Here is a 14,183-nt window from a genome sequence, read left to right on the forward strand (position 1 = left end):
CTGACTTTTGGCTTCACACTGGATACCATCAGTGGTCTCCTGGCTGACAGTCCAGTTTTGTTTGACTAATCCACCTCTGCTTCTGTGGACTTTCTCACTGTTTATGCTAGTCAGTTGTGCTCAGCGTCAAGTTCTCGGTGTACACTGTTGGGTGAAAGTCCGGTGCAAAAACGCTAAAGGCTGCCTTTGACGTCTGTATCACACATTGAGGGGCGTGATAAAGCAGTGGTATTTGATGCAACTGGAGTGAAAACTGGCTGGCAAATCACTGTGTCTGTTGCTCCCGCTGACAGTGACAGCAGCAAAGGTTGTCAATTTTCAAAGTTATGTCAGGTAATTGATGACAAATGTTGGCACCTAATGTAGACATTATTGACTGTCTGCCAAATGACAAAAATCACTCCTGGGAGGTCCTGGCGTTTCAGTGCTAGCTGTATTAAAACATCTGCAGTAAAGGCTACTTGTTTACTTTTGTTACCTCCCTGCATTCACCTATAAAATCATGCATGGCTTATAATGATTCAACACTTAAAAATGAATATTGGCATGCATGCAAACCAAGTCATTATCAGGGAAGGACGGTTTACACCAAATATTTTGAGTGTTAAGTCATGCGAAACTCGATGATTTCAAACTGAAAAGGGCAAAAGTTTGAAACGATGCATGGCATTGTCATCTGTGTATATCATACTGATGAATGGGTCTTTGAAACATGACACAAAAGCAACTGATGGGGGAGGGCTGGCCTTAACCCTTTGTAGTGGGGTATTAGGGAAAGTTGAAGGGGAAGGCTTACAGACAAGAAACGAATCTAGTTGCGAGCAGGGGTAAGATGCATTAAGAAAGGATTTATCAGTGGAAGGCAATGCGATACACTTCTCGTTTCATTAATTATGTTGATTTTGAATGCGTGTTGAATGTGTTTTCACAGCAGTACCTAACGGCAACATATGGCAACCCTTCCTTTATCTGCTCCTGGCTGTTAGCACCCTCGCTTCCTGGCATAAATATGTTAAAAGGGTGGCAGCTGAACTTCTCTTTATGACTCTTAAGACAAACATTAACACCTGACAGTGAATGTGCTCCAAGATAAACCAAGATTAGCTTTTTGATTTATCTTCTGGTGGCAAAGATGAAGGAGCTTTTGAAGAAATCCTATCTCAGGCTGTCCATGGCTAATGTTTCATCATGTTAACAGCAGAAAAGTGGATAAATCTTCAAAATCTGGACCACAGCTCTGTGAAAAGTCCCCCCAGAGGCCTGGATGATGACATGTGGATGATATGTTTATATGGGGTGTGTACTGAGGCAGTAAATCACCACAGGCCTGCAGAGGAAGAGAGGATGACAGTCTCTCTGGGGCCCCATGTGTTTTTAGAGAGAAGGGGGCTAGTTTGGGGTAAACTCTGTCACTTTTGAGAGAGGTTGACCTGGCAGGTTTGACCCCACAGTTCCTTTGAACAGGACAACCCAGTGTGACACTTTGGGCTGGTTTGTTGAGGAATTTGCACATGAAGGACAGAAGATTTGAAGATCTCAGGGGACTGCAACTGAGATCCCCCATCTTTTTTATGTCATGTGTCTCACATTAAAATAGAAACAGATGAGTTTCACATAAATCAAAACATCATTCCCTTGGAAAACGGATATGGGTGTTTGAGTGTGTTTTTACACATACTCTGATGAGGTCGAGTTTTAACATCAAAGCTTTGCTGTAACTCTAACTTCAGTTAACCGAAAGCACAGATGGCAGTGATAGACCTTGACTATCTGCACAGTTCACAGAAAAGAGGTTAATTGACAGAATCTGCGGCTACATGACAGGTGTATTCATAGTAAATGCACATTATGGTATTGATAAAAGCGGCACAAAAGGGCGTAAAACAGCCATAAAACACAAGCCAACGTGCTAGTACAAAGTACTGTACGTGGGCGGATGTCACAGCATTTCAAACATATTAAACTAGTTTCGATCATTACTTCGAACATGCCAAATAAAACAGGAGAAAAAAGTGAAATACTAGCAAGAAAAACGACACTAAAATGCCCATCATACATATTCAGTAAACAATGTAGCTATTTCATGTCCAAAAAGGAGTGGGAGGAAGTGAATACTTTTTAAATCCTGCCCCCTTTTTTTCAATTTTATCACAAAAATTACATACATACACACCTTAATCCAATCAAACAATAATTAAGACACAACAAGAACAGATAAATCTGAACACACACACACACACACACACACACACACACGTTTTATTTACTTTTTTTTTTTTTTTGGTGGTTGGGGCCTGTGGGGGGGTTGTCGAAGATTGGATTTGTGTTTTTTTATATGTATTTCCCCATACCTCCACACAGTAAGTTATATATGGGAGTATAACAAAGTCTGATCAAGAAAATCTTTGACCTTGTATAGCATAGTTTATTATCTTTTTCTTTTATAATAAGCAAACTGGGACTAAAAGCAGCTCAATTTCACCACGTGCTAATTTCAACAACACACAGCAGGTTTGTGGTTCCTCTATGCAACTGTACTGAGGCATTCAAACCAACAATTACAGTCCTTTGCGTGGGAACTCTGCACAATATGGTCTCAGTTAGGATTATGTAGTCACGCTACCTCATGGCGCCACTTAACAAATGCCATAATCATTAAATAAATAAGACAAAAGATGACAGACGGGGTGACACAGGCCTCAAAGGCTCCCGTCAGGCTGCTCTCCAGCAGCCGTCAGCCCTCATTTAGTACAGTTTGACACCATCACACTCATGGCTCCACAGCAGATCTATTCTATTGATCAGTGCTGGGTGCGCTCTAGTTGGATCAATGCCCATCCCCTTTCAGTGCTCTTTACAATCTGCACCAAGAATACATCCTTCCTCAGTGACATCAATGACAGCAAAGACATCATCTGCAGGATGTGGATTCCTTCCTCTCTGGTCATTGAAGCGATTAAAGTAAAAAAAACTGGATGAAAAGAAGGATGAGGAAAAGACATTTTGGGAGAGAAAAGGTCCAGCTTTGATGCTGCTCGGTGTGGATCTGGCGTCCAGATGACCTGTGCTTGCAGAGCAGATTAGTCTTGACAGTTGTTTCTGGAGAGAGAGGGGCTAATCTAAGGCTGTCTGGAGATCCTCAGCCATGCAACATTAAGGCCAGAGCAGGTATGCTGTGTCAAAAACCCACAGAGCAGCTCTCCAAGTCTTATCTACAGTGTAAAGGTCCGTGGAGAAGATTAGAGTATTTACATTTAGTGGAGATTTTTATCCTGGCATTCCTTCAGAATTAGGCATGCTGTGCGAGCCAAGAGTGGATTCCTGTCTCACACAAATTCTGTGTCCCTGCAGCGAGAGGCTTCTTATTTCAGTGGTGTGACAGACAGCGCATAAGCTAAAGCTGCACGGCCTAGCACAGAAGGGCACTGCGTGGGCATATCTCAGTGTGTATCCACCTAACAAACACCCCAGCTCTCCAGGAGATCCACTATGTGTTGTCATGGCAGTCCTCCAAACACAGTAGGGTTGTATTTAGGGGCTTTGTATTTCCTGTGTTTACCAAGCGTCCTGGGCAATCCTGCAGTGAGGCACAGGATGCTAGTTTCCACAATGGCAGCAGTGAAATCTTTGGGTCCTATATGGAGCAACAACACACACTGGCAGAGAAGCTAATCTTAGATAACAATAGTGTGCAAGGACTGAGCTGTTATGTCACTTCTCCATCAGATTGGCTAGAATGCTAATGACAGACATCGTCTTCACTCTTACACCTCCTTCTCATCGCTTCTTAACTCAGCTATCACATCAGTAGGCAGGACTCAACATTTGGCACATTCTTACGCAGTGGTTAGTACATCTCTCAGTGCCATAAGTGGATTTGTAAACCAGGAAACCAGGCTGTATTTATAGAAGGATCGCTCAGAGGACAGTAATCTGACCTGTTTTAGCCTGACATCAGCCAATATAGCCAACTGCAATCTGTGTCGGAGGTGTAAGTGGCTTTTCCAGGTGTGAGATCAATTTCCCAAACATTGTTCCTTCTCACCAAGCACGCATATGCACCAGTAATGGACTACTGTAAATCCTAAATGTGCCATTGAGTTTGCTGGAGTGGCGGCAGGGGAATAATTGTCATCAATCACCTATTGTTCACAACAGCTCAATTAAGAAGTGATGTGTGCTGGTGTTTAGCACAATGAAAGTGCAAACCTGCTCCTCTGTTGATGGAAAGATCTTCACTGGGAGGCTGTTTCTTAATACTCCACTCAATATGGCGGCTTGTTCATTATTGTATTTTTATTTTATTTTGATTACTGCTATTAAACTGGTATTTTTTCCTCTCGCATGTATCATCTGTTTTAAAACTTTAAAAGCACGCAAGATTTTCCAAAAAACTATGTGCACACTCATAAAATAAAGAAACCCTTCTCAATCATCACACTCAAGAAGTGTGTGGAGGTGTATTTTGCTGCAGAAACTCTGCACTCTGCCTGCATTTTCTTCTTATTTTATTGTGTTTGGGACATTCCTTGGCACAGCAAGTAGGAGAGGTCGGGACTCTATAGAAAATGTAGGGATTAGGTGCTAGACTGAGCAGCCAGCATCCAAGAAGAACCTATGAAAATCATAGACACAGCACAAAAAAACCCACACATATGGCGAGGCAAAATGCCTTGCGGACAAAGTTGGAACTGGCTCTCACTTTCATTTTCACTGGCAATACTGTTTACAAACTGTAGCCCACAATTCCTGCATAGTATACATTTAAACCAACATTTTAAGCCCTGACAAAGACAAAGCGGGCTTCAGCCCGGAGGACCAACACAAATCTTGGAGCAACTTTAGCCAAGCTAGTGGTGTAGGGATGGCAATGTGTGTTGCCTGAAGGCTTTTTAATTATTATCACAGAACAGATTGGTAAAAACATCTCTAGGGCTTGTCTTTTGTGGTAGGGCATGTTTGGACCGGAGCTAAAAGGTGCATAAGTTTCAATAAAACATCAGACCCACATGGAGTAATGTGTTGAATCCTCAATGAGACATCAATGTTATTAGTGTATTTATAGGTAAACTAAAATCTGAATATACACGTTGAAAACAATGCCATTCAGATTCTTTGTAGAAAATCTGAGCCAGAGGAGATATATAAAGAGCTGCGTGTGAACTGAAGAGAAAGAAAGTCAGTTCAAAGAGCCGTCAGCTGACTTTTACTTCACTACACATTCCTAGTGCTCTGCCGTTTCCTCATAGCAAATCTGACATCGCAGCCCCCTGCAGAGTCCCATCCTTCATCCCTGGATGAGTCTGTTGTCTAATGAGGGGCTTAGATTCAGACCCATTACTTCACCACTGTCCAGAGCCTGTCGTTCCCATCATGTTGTTCAGCCTTTCAGCTCCCGCCTTCTTTCTCCTTCACTGTTCAAAGTGGAATGAGAAGCAAGCCTGTAAATTTGGAGTCACTTTATCCTCAGAAGTGCCTAGTCATTATAAATTGTTTGAGTGCTGTTGAGTCTTCATAGCGTGATGCAAAAGGGGATTGAACTTTAATTGCCTCAGGCCACAACATAATACCACTGAACTGGTTTAAAATTTGATTTTAACATTTAAATATTGTCAACTGTACAGCAGGTAGAACCTCTGAAAATGAAATGTAAAATGCCAATATCGTGTTCATTTTGAAAATGTTGAGATAGTGTTTTTATTTTTAAATAGAAAATCAAGTTACATTATTTTTGTTGCATCTTAATTTTCAAACTTCAATTACACCTTTGAATATTGTCCTATGTATAGCTATATATGAGTGTAAAAATGGAAATACAAATTGGACTATTGAATTTCCATTTTACATTTTGCTCAGATAACACATACAGTACCTATGGAAAATTAAAATGCTTTTGTGGGATTACATTTTCATTTTTAAGTTTATGTTACGTCGTATTAATATAGTCACCAATAGGCTTCCACAGGTGCATTATATAAGCCAAAAAACTACTTAAGAAAGCTTTTCCTGTCTTGTTGAAGACATTTTTATGTATTTCCGAAAATTCACATGCATTTTCAGTGCTAAAGCTTCCTGACCTGTACTTATCAATATAGCACAATTGCACTCATCCAGTTGTCCCACTAAAGTAATTACAGGGCAAGCATTATAATCGCCCTGCGCTGTTCTAATGATAATGCTAAGATAACAGGTCCCAAATGCAGGTTATCAACATGCAATTACATCCATTATGCTGTCAAAACAATGAAGAAAAAAGCATGCGGGCAAATTTATCCAAGCTGTATTTATTTATGTAAAAAGAGTTAAAGAAAGGGTTTGGCACATGGAAGCACACTTCACACAGCTCGGAGAGAGCGTGTTGTGAGCAGAGAGTGGTGAAACAAGTTCTTCTTTGCACACAAACACGAGTTCCTCTTTACACACAAACACAACATGTCTGCAATGAGTTTTGGCGCGAGGCTTCTATCTCACGGTGTGAGGTGCTTTTTTCAGCTAACACCCTTTCACCAAATGTCAACTGGCAAACAAGCCAAGCCCACCCGTGAAGAAGACCCTGATTAGGCCGACCAGTCTCTTTAGGGCGGGAGGCAAGAAGATGCTAAATGTAGGCAAATAAAGAATTATATAGACTTTTAAGTAGTAATCAAACATTTAAAAACTTGCAAGCACACCGATACACAAGGCGAACACACGGCCGCTATCTGCATGACAGCTGTCTTATTTACGGTTTGCATTTTACACAGTTTGAATGCTTGAAATGTTATCATCCAACGATCACAATATGAATGGAGACAAACAAGTAGAGGAAACAATCAAACTTATCATCTGCAGCACAAAAGGTCCTCATCTCAGACAAGATAAAGACACAATGTGACCAATGAGCCTCTCAACAAGCCCCTGGGAAGTGGACAGCATTCCTTCATTGGCTTTTGAACTTTCCCTGCTGCAGGCCCTTTTCTGCAACTGCAAGACTACCATTGTTCCGGTGTGTTCATCAACAATGACCTGGGTGTGTGTGGGTGCTTGTCTGCAGCTCCACGCTCCTCTGGTTCTTGTTTTGCCATCTGAACAGGCCTGAACGACACACCCCACATCACTAATGCTCTCCCAGGGAAGGCAGGAGACATCAGCCACAGATGAGAAAATCAAGACATCGCATGACTGCCAAACAATCAAGCCTATATTAATCATAGATTTTAACCCACGATGTTCAGTCTTCTGTTTGTGAGAGCTGAAGGAGACGGAGAAGTTTTCGAAGAGACAAAAGTGCAGACAAACGGATCAAAACTTGTTCAAAGTTGTTGTTTTTTTTTTAAAAAAAAAAAGGTTGTTAGATTTCTACTTTTTTCCTGCACAGTACAATTAATACATGTTTCCACCGCCTTAAGCTTCGCCTCGGGCTTTAATTCAGCTTCTCGACAAGTAATGACCCAATTACCTCCACTCAACATGCTCACATAGGACAGCCAGTCACTGGGTTCAACCCCACAGGTGTCCAGAGTACAAGCCCAGAAACATCAAAAGACATCTTTTATGATCTTTTTTATGGTCTACTTGCTTCGCCCAGAGAGATGTCTTTCTCAATGCTAAACGAAGCATCTTCTAACAATCTATTGCAAGTCCAGCTAGTAAGATAAAAACTTTGTACGGCCCTTTGGTTGCACACAATTAAAGATGATTGTGTTGTCATTATCATATGCCATGACTATTTATTCTGCACAACCTCTTGCCTTTTACAATTTGTGCAATATTCAGTCATGTTTTAGGACATGAGTGCATTGTAGGAAAATAATACAAGAAATGTGGTAAAGAGAGGGGAGCAAAGGTACAGGTTTTGTGACTAATAACATGTTTCAGGGACAGGCAACAATTTTCCCATGAGGAACTGTGGGAACTCATGTTGTGCAGTCCGGCCAGTTAAACACATCACTGGCAAAACTACCTTCCACATGTTTATGGTAGGCTATAATTATACGGTATTAAAGTGGCATACCCAAGATATACTGCAAGTGTTTTGTGTTAAAATCTAATGTTAAATCATACCAGCCATATTCTTTTAAAATACAAATAACACTGTATGTACATGTACAACATATGTACATTTGTAGAGCCTAAATCACACAGTTCTCCATGGGCAAAAGAGATTTACTCAGTCTTTGAGGAGGTGGACATGCTGTATATTTATGGGAATAATTTATGCTGTAAAGTTCTCTGTCAAAAATAAGCTGTTACTGAAATGTGAAGAAAAATGATTTGAAAATACTGTTAATGCCAAAATTAACCCTTTCAAAACTGAGCAAATTGATTTGATTTCTTTCAAAGAAAGCAAGACATGACCCATAAATCAGCAACAAATTAAATAGATATTCCCTGAAAATAAGAAAAAACAAAATAAATAAAATATAAGTAAAAAACAAATATAATAAATAAAAAAATATATGTATTGAATGTATACATTTTATAATATTTTTTGTAACATTCATTTAAAATATTGTATTTTTAAATATGAAATTATTATGAATATAGATAATAAATATACATTCGTGGACATTTTCTCTATTTTGGGGGGATCATTTTTGAACACACCTCCCCTCTTTTTAATACTAATTTTCAGGTCATTTTCTTGTTACATGTTACTATTTTTTTTTTTTTTTTTTTTTTGTAATTTGTGGGCCAGTTTTCACCAAGTTGCTCACTGCATTTTCCCATGTTTTTCAAAGAAATCAAACTGAACCAAGATCTTGTTCTTCCGGAAGCCAGTAATGTAACTGCACAGCTGAGAGCGGATATTCTTCCTCCTGCCATTAAGGTTGGACAATTCAAGAATATTCACGAGGACAAGAGAAAGTATGAGTTGTGCGATTTGGGTAGAGTGGAGAGTGAGTCCCATTTTTTTCTTTTTTAATGTACAAGCTAAGATGACTTAAGCGAAATAAATGTTCTGTGAAATGGCTCAACTAAACTCTGACATATTCTACTGCTCGTATGACCAAAAACTAGAATAGCTATTTATTTTGATGTTTTAAGATAGACTAAAGGCTAAATAGAGTGTTTATAGGGATAGTTGCAATGTTTTGAAGTACCTATCCATAGACAGGTTGTTACATACAGAAAATGTCAGTTGACTCGCCCCCAGCTTGGAGAAGCAGGCTGGAGTCTGACATGGAAGTTAAGCAATTTATTGCTGTTAATGGGGGCCAACATCAAAACATATTTAAGCCACCTACAGAAAGTCCCACAAAAAAAGTACTACAGTTTAAGCTTATGCTATATTTAGAATATTTTCACAGTTTTACCTTGATGTCAGACATTCATTTCCAACCAGAATATGACACCATCGTATTGCAGGAGTGGCTGGTCTATTGCTGCTTCAAACAGTTATTTTGTTTGCGTTACTGTGTGGCTTTGGCTTTCAAAAGGTTCACTTCGGATTCACCAAAGTCACACAATAACACTGACTAACTGTTGAAGCAGCGGTAGACCAGCAGCTCCCATATTCAGGGAGCTAAAAATATTGTTTTTTGTAAATGGAGTCTGGTGGCTTTAGATGAGGAAGTGAAGTCGGTATCTGCTTACCCGTGTAACAGGCTCTCTGACCGAAGGGTCAAGCAGTGAAAATACTCTCAGTACAGCACACACTTAAACTGGCATTGATTTTGTTATGTGGGGCTTTTTTTTAGGTGGTTAAAATTTGTTTCTTAGCTGTTCGCCATCCACAGCAATACATTGTTTAGCTTCCATGTCGGACTCCAGTCTGCTTCTCCAAACTGGGTGCACGCCAACTAACACCCGGTGTAGGTAACACACTAACTCTGGATGAGTAGCTCATACAATCCCAGTTCAAAAAAACCTGTACTTTCCCTTAAATGCTGCCTTAAATATGTCTGCTGGTCTCTGATCCATACTTGTTTGACTTTGTAATGTCTTGTAAACCCACATGGACTGGGCATAATTACTTGCATGACACAATAATAAAAAATGCATTCATTAATCCATGTATATTTTATATTAATATGGTTCTTATACTGTGGGTTTTATTCATGATGGATAATATTTGAGTCTCATTTTGCACTGGACCAGGTGCACTCACTGATGAGTTCCTCCTCTCCCTGGCTGACATCGTACTAATCGGTGTACTAATGAGTTTGGCTGAAAAAAAAAAAAACCCTGCAGACTTGTGGTCTTTCTTGGCATATGGATGCTCATCCTCGCTCCAGACAGTAATGAAAAGCCACTTTAACAGACCAACTGAGCTAACCACCAGAAAAACAATGCACATCCAATTGTTTACAGCATCTAATTTGTGTCTGAGACCTAGGCCATGCTGTTTATCCTGTATCTGCACCTCCGGACTATCTGCACAAGTCTGGGGGGGGGGGGGACTACCATCCCCCTGCTGCGTCCACTCCTTGTGCAGTGTTCCTGGAAGACCGCAAAGGAGTAATCAATGAGTCATGTGTCCTGATTACAACCAACTCCCTATGGGGCATCTTCAAAGGGCTCAAGAGGAGATGGAGAGAGGGAGCATTGCCCTCCATGGGGTAATTACAAGTTGGGGCTCCATGGTTTCTACTCCTTTTTCTGTGGAGAGTCAGGCTTAAAGACGGAGTAGTTAACAATTCAGCCTGTCCTGTTAGCGCAGTGGGAGACGCCTCCAACCGCTGATCACCGACTGCTGGTGCATGCCATACAAAATGATACAAATCCACCCTCAGGCACACACAAAAATATATGTTGTAGCACAATGTTTAAGGTGAGGAAAACACACAAAGACAAAAGATACTAAAGAGAAAAATGGGAACTTTTTAGTTTTGGAGCAGCTGACTATATGCCTGACAGTCCCAGGAAAACAAGCTGAGTGTTTATGAGTTAAAAGGGCCATAAAACTAGACAAACACAATTAAGCACTGTCTGGATGCCTTTGGGCCTTTTGTTTTTCTCCACCACTTCCATCTACGGCTTGTCCAAAAATATTCAAGGTTTTTTTTTTGCTTCTTTTTTTTTAGACAGCTGAAATTCAAGCCTCACATGTTTGCTTATATTGTCTTTTCATGGTAAAACACAATGTTACATGTCTTAAAAGAGTAAACAGCAAACAGCAGGCTTCATAATGTTTTATGTATGCAAATCGATTTTTTTTTCATTTTCATATAAAGATTGTTCTGTTAGCACTGCAACTAAAAAAGCCATGGAGTTATAATTACTGTTATTACAGTTTGATAAGCAGCTGCATAACTGAATCCGGTGTTAATGCATCTGTTGTCTATTTAGATGTGATCCTTTATGATTATGACTGTGAATGATGGTTAATTAGTGCTTAAAATGATGACTACATGGAAAGTTTACCAGGAGCAGCAGCGTGGAGACAGTATGGCTGATGGTGTCTTTGGGTTAAGACTCCAGTAAACCCTGTCTGCACGGTCGCCAACAGAGAGGGGTGATCAGAGACAAAACAGTCATTAGCTTCCTGTAATGAGGGAGAATAACACAGCAACAGTGTGTGTGTGTGTGTGTGTGTGTGTGTGTGTGTGTGTGTGTGTGTGTGTGCTTCCATGTAACCTGTGTTATGGCTGTCAATCAGGGGATTCCCATGCAAGTCCTGTACGTCTTCTGAATAAAAATCCCTCTTACCGTTTTTTTTCTTTACTATCTAAAAATGAACTCTAAAACAGAGGGGGCACACTTGTACTGCTTGCATTGTTAACACTCTTGGCAATAGTATAAATCCTTCTGCTGTGATGCACTCATGCATAAATGTTAACTTACACAAAATGCAATAACACAAAAAGCTGATATTTTTCATCCTTTTGATAATATTAAGCAAAATCAGACTATGATTCCTTACTTACTTACTTTAAACAGAAAAGTGAAATCATTGCAAACACATCAGGGAACCAACAGTCAATACTGGATTAAGTACTTCAGTTTGGAGATCTCTGAGCATATCCTTTGCCAACTGCTACATGTTTGAGTATTGTGCCATTTCACACATGCAAGAAGAAATAATTATCCTCTACCGCCCTCTTGTGGACAAATTGTAACAAAGCCGACACAAAGGCTGTCAAAAGGCAATGACTTTTGCCCTCTCCACTAATCTAGTGCCAAAAGACTAAATTAAAGTCAATGTGTGGTAGCTAGCTTTATAAATATAGAACCTTTGGGATTTATACGCTACAATATTACAGGTGATAAAATATTATATTGACTAGCCAGCGGCGCAAGTTAGTAACGATGGGCCCCAGTGCAGGCTATTATCATGGGCCAGTCGGCTCTTATGCAGCAAACATGCACACACTTTGATATGGGGACAATATTAGGCACATTCATACAGTACCAACAATGTGTTGGATTCCACAGCGGGAATGTGTTACCTCGACTGTTGTATTTGCAAAGAACAGAGGCCAAACAGAGAGTGATCAGAAGCATGGACAGAGCTGTGACTGTCAAAGTTCACAAATCTGACAACAAGCAGCTGAGATCAGAGGAGCTGCCCATTTCACTGTCTGCTGAAATGACCACAGACTTTATCAGGCTTTTTTAGTACAACAACCTCAAGACTCACGACAGCTGCACTCCTCCTTGGCATAGAGACAAGAATACTTATCTATAAACAACACCATGTCCCGAAAACTTGCCAGCTACAGGAGCACGCGCACAGTTCACCAACACCAGTACATAAACACACAATGACACAGGTGCTCCGACCTCCGAAAAAATGGCAACTGTTGAAACAGGGGTACGGCAGCCCAACAGATACCCCAACCCCCTTGAAAAGGCACTTGTACTCACCTTTTTGAATGGCTCTGTCTGACTGGTTAGGCCTCCAAACGAAAACATGCAAATATAACATTTATCTGATGCTACAAACAGCCAGCATCTCCTAGGCTATTAGCTAGCTTACAATAATAATTTATAGGTTGGTTATCCACCTGGTAGAGACATTAATTCACTGGTAGGCTACAATTTTACCCTACTTTATACATGTGTGCCTTGTCTTAAAATTTACATCTAAAACTGTAGCCAAATGTTACTATTATTTAGACCAACGTTATTTAGCTTTACGCTAACGTTAGCTTACCTGCTAAATGTTTGTTGACGCACACAGAGGGCAGCGCGAGGGGCTTGTCTTTAGGCTGGAAACTGTTTCTAAAAAATCCAAAGAATCAAATTTAGGGAGCTTTGCAACCTTCTCCTGTAGTTTTTTTGACTATCTTTTCTTGCAACAGCTTTTGTGTTTGAATGATGGGTCACTGATCTTGCCTAAGTGTGTTTAGTTTGTGTGTCTTGTCTCGTGATCAAATGGAGACTTAAGATTGGACAACACACATACTACCCAGCAATCAACATTGCGTCTATGTAAGATAAATGCCAAAGAAAATAAGAAAATATTCAGTTGATTAAACAGTTTTTATTAAGTCTTCATAGTTTTTATAGTATAAGTGGAATAAGCCAACAATTTTGTTAGAATTTGCCAAATACTGACTTTTATTTGATACCATGACAGAGATACATTTATATATTAAAGGGTATATATGTGAAGTTGTAGACAAATACCTATAGGTCTTTGTTATTTTTAAAAACAGAAACTATTTCTGAAGTATGGTTTTGTTTTTGTTAAAAGCCTGCTCTCTCTTTGATGGAGCCACGGGTCACGGGCCTCCTGCACTGTTTATACTTATGCCCCTGGAAGTAGCCCTTTTTAATTTTTATTTTAGTTTTTTTTTATTTTTATTTAACCAGAAAATAACCACCTGAGATTGAAAATCTCCTTCTCAAGAGTGCCCTGGCCAAGACAGGCAGCAACATAAGTTACATAAAGTCAATTTAGAACAAAATCAAAATATACAACAGTGTTTTTAAACGGCCTAGAGGAACCAATAAATGCAGCTTAAAGCTTTCTGCAGAATATTCCACATACAGTATCTGGAACTTCAGACATAAAGGCCAAACTCTTTACAAACCCAAGGTACTTGTGATCTGTACTAACAAACAAAATTTGGTTCTGTGCTATCCATATCTTAATTATGTGAAAATGATGTGCACTCTTTGAAAAAGAACCCAAATTTTCTATTCAATATTTTGTTGGAAATGTAGGCTACTCGTTTCCTTTAGGCCATAAACCTTTTCTGAGGCAAAAAGGTAAAAGTAAAGAATGGGCTTGTTTTAGAAACAGTAGCCTATAA

The 14,183-nt window shown here is 39.8% G+C and overlaps 1 long non-coding RNA gene across 1 annotated transcript in view; it reads right to left on the reverse strand.

The window, feature by feature from the left end:
* The window catches only part of LOC148187729 (uncharacterized), an 81,107-nt gene extending 67,802 nt beyond the window's left edge, over window positions 1–13,305 (reverse strand). The window contains exon 1 of the long non-coding RNA XR_015778402.1: window positions 13,079–13,305. This is a non-coding gene — a long non-coding RNA (uncharacterized LOC148187729). The remainder of the gene's footprint in view (window positions 1–13,078) is intronic.
* Between the last annotated feature and the right edge of the window lie 878 nt (window positions 13,306–14,183).

This window comes from Plectropomus leopardus, chromosome 13, assembly GCF_026936395.1.
Source record: "Plectropomus leopardus strain MGB_pleo_1.0 chromosome 13, ASM2693639v1, whole genome shotgun sequence".
Lineage (NCBI taxonomy): Eukaryota > Metazoa > Chordata > Actinopteri > Perciformes > Serranidae > Plectropomus > Plectropomus leopardus.